The sequence below is a fragment of the Lutra lutra genome, chromosome 1, assembly GCF_902655055.1.
Source record: "Lutra lutra chromosome 1, mLutLut1.2, whole genome shotgun sequence".
Lineage (NCBI taxonomy): Eukaryota > Metazoa > Chordata > Mammalia > Carnivora > Mustelidae > Lutra > Lutra lutra.
The window spans coordinates 149,351,729-149,359,608 of NC_062278.1; positions in this window are offsets into that span (position 1 = coordinate 149,351,729).

A 7,880-nucleotide genomic window follows, 5' to 3' on the forward strand; every position below is an offset into this window, starting at 1 on the left:
TTTTATTCTCTGTGATCTTTGAGCTATTACCTAACTTCTCTGTGTCTCAATTGCCTTATCTGGAAAATGGGATGATAATAGCACTGTCCCGCTTGCAGAGCTGGATTAGGGGAGCTAATACAAACAAAAGAGTTAGTACAATCCTAGCACACAGACAACACTCAGTAAATTGTTAGTTAATATTATGTTGATTGCAATTGACCTTTGAACAACATGGGTTTGAACTGCATGGGTCCACTTACACATGGATTTTTTTTTTTTCGATAAATACAGTACAGTCCTATAAATGTATTTTCTCATGATTTTCTTGATAACATTTTTTTCTCCAGCTTACTTTATTATAAGAATATAGTACATGATACACACACAAAATATGGTTAAATGACGGCTTATGTTACCAGCAAGGCTTCTGGTCAACGGTAGGCTATTGTAGTCAGGGTTCTGAAGAGTCAAAAGTTGTATGTGAATTATCAACCATGCAGGAGGGTCATTGTCCTTAACTCCCCATTGTTCAAGGGCCAATTGTAATTTGTTATACAGAAATAGAGAAGTAATATATACCATCTAAAAAGAATACTGGTCTCAAAATATATGTCATTTTTATCAACCCCAATGGTTGATAATCATTTGCACTACACATCAGTTGCTAACTACCTACTGAGTGTCACGCTGACCACTTTGCAAGAATTATCTTATTTAATCCTTGTAACCACCTTATCTGATAAATGACCGAGATGCATTTATACAATTATTCATCTTATTTTTCAAACAAGGAAACTGAGACCTAAAAAGGCAACTGACTTGCTCAGTTGACCAACTAGTTGACAGTGCAGTCAATGCTCGCCCTATCTGTACAGAATCTCTGGTTTATGTTCCCTCTGCTAATATCATCTTGGGTCTCTCTGGCAGAGCTTACCAGGACGTCATAATGGTATTGGTTCCCTGAAAATTGGTTCCCTGAAAATAGGTGCGTTCCCTTCCCTTGAATGCACCCCCACCCCGTGACCTGGAGGAGGCATGCTCTGTAGCTTCCTATAACAGATGCAGCCTCCCACAGAGAGGCGAGGGCACCCAACTAGTCACAGTTCTGTGTGTTGAGATACCCCTGGGGACACTGTAGTTCAAGTGCCCACAATTCTTTCCCCATTGTTGCGCTCTGATTTACAGTTTATCTGTTTTACAGTTTACAGTTTATCACTGTACTGCTGGGGGAGGGAGATGGGGTATTGTTTTAAGAGCAATTTCATAGTTTGTTGTTGTTTTTTTTTTTTTTTTTTCAAGAAATCTATACTGCTCTTCAGTGGAGGATATATTGAAGAAAATAGCTCAAAAGATTATAGATCTTATGAGAACCAGTCACTTTTAGTTTTCAGAGCTACTTATAGTCTCTTGAAGCCCTTCTATGTATAAACACTTGGTCTGGCTGGGCTTGCTAATGTAGTTTTTGTTTGCTTTTAGGGGAAACAATTTCATTTTGCTTGTATGATAAGCCAGTTAGTTCCTATTAGTAAACCTCCCTGACCACAAAATGTCCAATTAATCAAAATGTGTTTTCCCAGCATGTTGTCTCAAGTCCTACAGTATGTAGTACAGAAGAATGGAGACAACTTCAGATATTAGACTTTTATCCCCTTCATTTGCTGGGGATCAACAAAGCTTTGTTCTTTTCTTTCTGATTAGAAATGTAATACAGAGTTGGTTGACACACAACTATTTCATAAATACATAATATATAGAATGGAACTTCCCCCATCTCATGCCATAGAGATTATCCTTGTAAACAATGCAGAGCATATGCATTCAACTTTGTCTATACATATGCTAAAATAGTTATTTTCATTTCTTTCTTTAGAAAACAAAACTTGTTTCATATTAGACATACTAGTCTCTCCAGTTCTTTTTCTTCCAGCAATATCTCTTGGAAATACTACATCTTAGATGTTTCTACATTACTATGCATAGATTCTCATTCTTCCCAATCATTATTGATACACCATAATAAAATCAGTTAATCCCATATTCAAGGATGTTTGGGTGGCTCCCTTTCTGTTTTCAATGATGATCTATGTGGAACTGGCCATTTTTAAACATGTGTCTTGCACATTCATAAGACTCCTTCTGGAGGATAAATTCCTAAGGGGCAATTTTAGGATGGGATTTACTAGCTATCCCAGGTCACATTCCCACCCACAGTATCTGAAACTGCCTGTTCCTTTCTGCCTTAGGAACACTGGATATTGTATTTTCTTCTTTCATCTTGGTGAAACACCTAACTCTTATCATAATTAACAACAGTAAGAACAATGGATTCTTTCCCTCCCTTTGCAGGTGTATTGAAAAGGAAATTTCCTAAAAGGTAAGTAGGAAATTAAGTTTGTCAGGAGCAATCAGCATTTATATAGTGTCTCATTCTTGGAGTTAATTCGTATTTACATACACACAGAAATTTGACATTGGGAAGAATTTTGCTTGCCCTTCCTGGGAGCTTTTGTTCTGTTGTTCATGGCCTAGCCTGGTGACCTAGAATCAGGTAGTCCCCCTTAAGTTAGATTAGATTTTTGGTGTTTAAGGAGCACTTGATAAACTCGAAATGGAAGAAAGACCTAAATGTGAGACAAGAATCCATCAAATTCCTAGAGGAAAACACAAGCAGAAACCTCTTTGACCTTGGCCGCAGCAACTTCTTGCTAGATAGACCTCCAGAGACAAGGGAAATAAAAGCAAAAATGAACTATTGGGACCTCATCAAAACAAAAAACTTTTACACAGCAAAGGAAAGAGTCAACAAAACTAAAAGGAAACCCACAGAATGAGAGACGGTATTTGCAAATGTCTTATCTGATAAAGGCCTAGTATCCAAAAGCTGAAAAGAACTTACCAAACTCAACACCCAAAAACAAACCAAAAAATCCAGTCAAGAAATAGGCAGAAGACATGAACATACCTTTCTCCAAAGAAGGTATACAAATGGCCAACAGACACATGAAAAAAATGCTCAACATCACTTGGCATCGGGGAAATCCAAATCAAAACCACAATGAGATACCACCTTACACTATTCAGAATGGCTAAAATTAACAATTCAGAAAACAACAGATGTTGGCAAAGATACAGAGAAAGGGGAACCCTCTTATTTACACGTTGGTGGGAATGCAAGCTGGTACAGCCACTCTGAAAAACAGTATGGAGGTTCCTCAAAAGGTTAAAAATAGAATTGTCCTATGACCCAGAATTGCACTACTTGGTATTTATCCAAATGATACAAACATAGTGATTTGAAGGGGCATGTGTACCCCAATGTTTATAGCAACAATGTCCACAAGAGCCAAACTGTGGAAAGAGCCCAGATGTCCATCAACAGATGAATGGATAAAGAAGCGATATATACCTACAATGGAATATCGCTCAGCCATCAAAAAGAAGGAAATCTTGACATTTGCAAGGCAGTGGATGGAACTAGAGGTTATTGTGCTAAATGAAATAAGTCAGTCAGAGAAAGACAAATACCACATGATTTCACTCATATGTGGAATTTAATAAAGAAAACACATGAACATAGGGGAAGGGAAGGAAAAATAAAATAAGATGAAAATTGGGAGGGAGGCAAACGATAAGACATGCTGAACTCTAGGAAACAAACTGGAGGTTGTTGGAGGGAAGGAGGGTGGAGGGATGGGGTAACTGAGTGATGGGCATTAAGGAGGGCACTTGATACGATGAACACTGGGTGTTCTACGCAACTGATGAATCACTGAATTCTACCTCTTAAACTAATAAAAAAAAAATCACTTGAGAGAACTTAGAAAAAAATATGGATATTCCTACCCTTTCTGTTTCCCATTTGATCCAGGAGGTCCTGTGTGGGACATTTTTGTGTCTTTTGGGCCTCAAGCTTGAAAAGTGAAGGTAATCATACTCCTAAGTTCAGCACACTAACGTTACTACTCCACGTAGAGCCAGCTTTCTGTTTTATTCCGCGACTCCTTTTCATTCCCACTGCTGTCACCAACACCCTCTCGGCTCTAAGCAGCCATGTCAATGTATTGGATATAATTTCTAGAATTTTAAAGTGTCTTTGGAAAATATCTAATGAGATTTTATGTGAAATTATATATAAATTATATATACTAAATAAAAGTATATTTAATTTATAATATATAATTTTAAAAATAGATAAAAGTTAAATTGTGTTAAAGGTTTTGGTTTCTTATACCCAGAGCTGAAACCTAGCTTTCATACAAGAAAACTGTTAGAACCCAGGCCTGAGGGGCAGGGGCTCAGAGCTCTTCCTCCGAGCAAGGTAGAAGGAGACAGAGGTTGACCTGCAATTCCCAGAGGCAAGGCAAAGGGCTACAGGGAATCAGAATCCACCCCAAAGACTCACTGGTTTTTCGTATTGCTTTAATGTAGTCCACTCTTCTCTCACCCCTCATTTATACAAGTTGGATTATTAGGTTAATAATTAGATAATGTGAGGAGGAAAAACATTTCCTTTACCCACTCAGATTCAGTAATTGGGGGCTTGCAAATTAAGCTGACAAAAGACAAATGAACAGGAGGAAAGACAAAGTGCATTCATGTAAGTACAAGGGAGCCTACAGAAACGTGGCTCAAAGAAGTTCTTAGAATATGGGGCTAATCTACTATCTCAGTAGGAGAAGGGGAGGGGGAGCGAGGGCACTTACGGAAAAATGAATGACTTTCAGAAAGATAAATGGACCTTTAGGAGAGTAGATGGGAGGTATGATAGTTTTGTGACAATGTTTCCTTTTGCAATTTCTTATCCCACTTCCAACTTCACATCTCTCCACAGTGTGGGAAAACTCCTTTGAAGGGGGATTTATGGCAGTTGAATTCTTTTGGAAGTTCTGCTTTTAGGCAGATAAGAGGGGGTCATATCTTCTTTTCTGTATCTGTTAATTCTCAAATGGCTTCAGCTCAAAATAATTTTGATGCCACAATAGGGTATTCTGAGTCCCTTCAATAATTGGGAAAATGAGGGGCATACAAAGAACACACATACTATCTCTAGCACACACACACACACACACACACACACACCACCCACTATTCACACCAACTGGAAACAACTGTTAACATTTTATTGTGATTTGTTTTTCAATCTCCTTTCCTTTCGTTTTTGGGCACATGGTTGAGATTAAACTATATATACAGTTTTCCTTCTTGCTTTTCACCTTCACATTTTCAGCTTAGCATTTGAGAAGTGTAGATGAGCAAACTTTTTAAAATTTAATTTAAAAATTATGAAATTTTTCTCTCTTTTTTCCAAAGATGTATTTACTTATTTCAGTGAGAAAGAAAGAGCACAGCAGGGAGAGGCAGTGGAAGGGTGAGAGAGAAACTCAAGTTGACGCCACACGAAGCACAGAGCCCGGCACGGGGCTCAATTTCAGGACCCTGAGATCAGACCTGAGCTGAAATCAAGAATCAGACACTGAACTGACTTTGCACCCAGGCACCCCTAAAAATTATGAATTTTTTCAAACATAAATGGTAATTCAGAAAATAATGTAACAACCATTCATAAACCTGCCGTCAGGATTTAAGAGACATGAATATTTTGCTATATTTGCTCTGGATCGCTCTGGAGGAAAAAAGTCACAAATGCAGGTAAGGTCTCCTCCCGGCTTCCCCAAGCCCCACTACAACCACCGCAATCCAGATCTCACCATCTGGGACTGGTGTGCTTCATTCTTAGGCCTATTTTTTTTACCTTTTTCCAATAGAATACACCAACGTTTCTTAGGGTTTTAAATTTTACACAAATGATATTATATTGTTTGTATCCTTTTGCAACTTGCTTTTTATCTTTCCAATGTTGGGCCACCACAGAAAAGACATTCTTTTTTCCATGTAATTCTCCAAATGGAAAGTAGATACCCATTGTTTTGTTAGAAAATATCTTAGCACTCACCCTAGCACATACCCTCCCCAATGTCCATAACCCAAGTACCCTCTCCCTACCCCCCTACCCCCCAGCAACCCTCAGTTTGTTTTGTGAGATTGAGAGTCTCTTATGATTTGTCTCCCTCCCAATCCCATCTTGTTTCATTTTTTTCTTTCCCTACCCCCTACAACCCCTTGCCCTGCCTCTCAAATTCCTCATATCAGAGAGATCATATGATAATTATCTTTCTCTGGTTGACTTATTTCAATTATTTCAGCATAATACCCTCTAGTTCCATCACATTGTTGCAAATGGCAAGATACCATTTCTTTTGATGGCTGCATAGTATTCCACTGCGTATGTGGTATATATATATATATATATATATATATAACCACATCTTCTTTATCCACTCATCTGTTGATGGACATCTATGTTCTTCCATAGTTTGGCTATTGTGGACATTGCTGCTATAAACATTTGGGTGCACATGCCCCTTCAGATCACTACATTTGTATCTTTAGGGTAAATACCCAGTTAGTGTGATTGCTGGGTTATAGGGTAACCCTATTTTCAACTTTTTGAGGAAACTCCATGCTGTCTTCCAGAGTGGTGAGTGCTGTGAAATATGTAAGCCTGATGATTCATAGACCTGTACCCCTGGGGCAAATAATCCATTATATGTTAATAAAAATAATAAAAAAGAAAAGAAAATCTCTTAGCTCTGCAAAGTCCTGGAGCTCAGAGATGATGTCAGATGGAATCACATGGTATCTCCCTACCCTGTGTCTATTTGAATCCGTTAGTTAACAGAGGACTTGAGAAGGCCTCTGAGAGAAATACAAGCAAGCTCAAGACTCCCTTCCTTGTAAGTTCCAAGTTATATAGATACATACATTTACTCAGTGGCCCCAGTAGAGGCCAGGTAACAGGGAAAATCAGAGAACTCTAAGGGAGTCACCATAAGAGTAGGGAATCTAAATTCAGATTCAGATTCCAAAGCAGGTCCCTTCTTCTTTTTCCATGTAGAGAACAGCTGATTAGGGGCACTGTGTTGAGGATGTGAAGCCCAGAGTTCACCCAGTGTAGGTGACCTGGGTCATGGGCAGGAAGTAGAGGTGGGGTGGAGGACTGGGGATGGTGTATGCGTATGGCAACAACTGCTCCTATGATCACCCAATATCTCAGTGACTCTACAATGTAAAGCTCTTGTCTCCTATGGCCGGATGCACATGTGTGACATACTGCAACAGACAGCATCTAAAAAACCAGCTAAGAGCAGGATTATATACGGACATGCTGCACTTCCTGCTTTTCCTTTGCAAGATGGCAGTACTGTGTTTTGGTGGTTTGGGACTTCACTTGGGAATGGTATCTCAGAGAATGAAGGATGGATTTTTAAAATCAGATCCTGTCTGTTCTGTGCCAATAGATGTTAACACTTAATGTAACATGACCTGTCCATACATTCTCAAAAATCATGTCCAAAAATGGTCATAGAAGCACTGCCTCAGTCATCCATGCCTGAAAAATATGGCGATGTCCTTCAACAGTAGAACAGATAAATAGATGGTAAAATGGAAAAAAAAATTACATGATGGAATTCTCTACACCTCTGGGAATGACCTACATGAGCTATATAGACACAGCTACATGAGCAATATAGATGAACCTTACAAGTACAGTGCTGAGGGAAAGAGAAACATACACAAAGGAGCAGGTATCATAAGATTTCATTTAAAGGAAGCTCAAGAACAGGAAAACCACTCTACGCTGTTATGGATGGGATGGGGTTGTTCTTGGCATAGGGTAATGAGTAGGAGGGGACCCACAAACACCTGTTGGAGCCTGGTTTGGGTGCTGGTAAAGAGGAGACCATTCACTTTGTGAAAGTTCATCAAGATTTATACTTACATTCCATTTTCTGTATATATGTATATCATAATTTCAAGAAATTTCTAAAAAATTATTT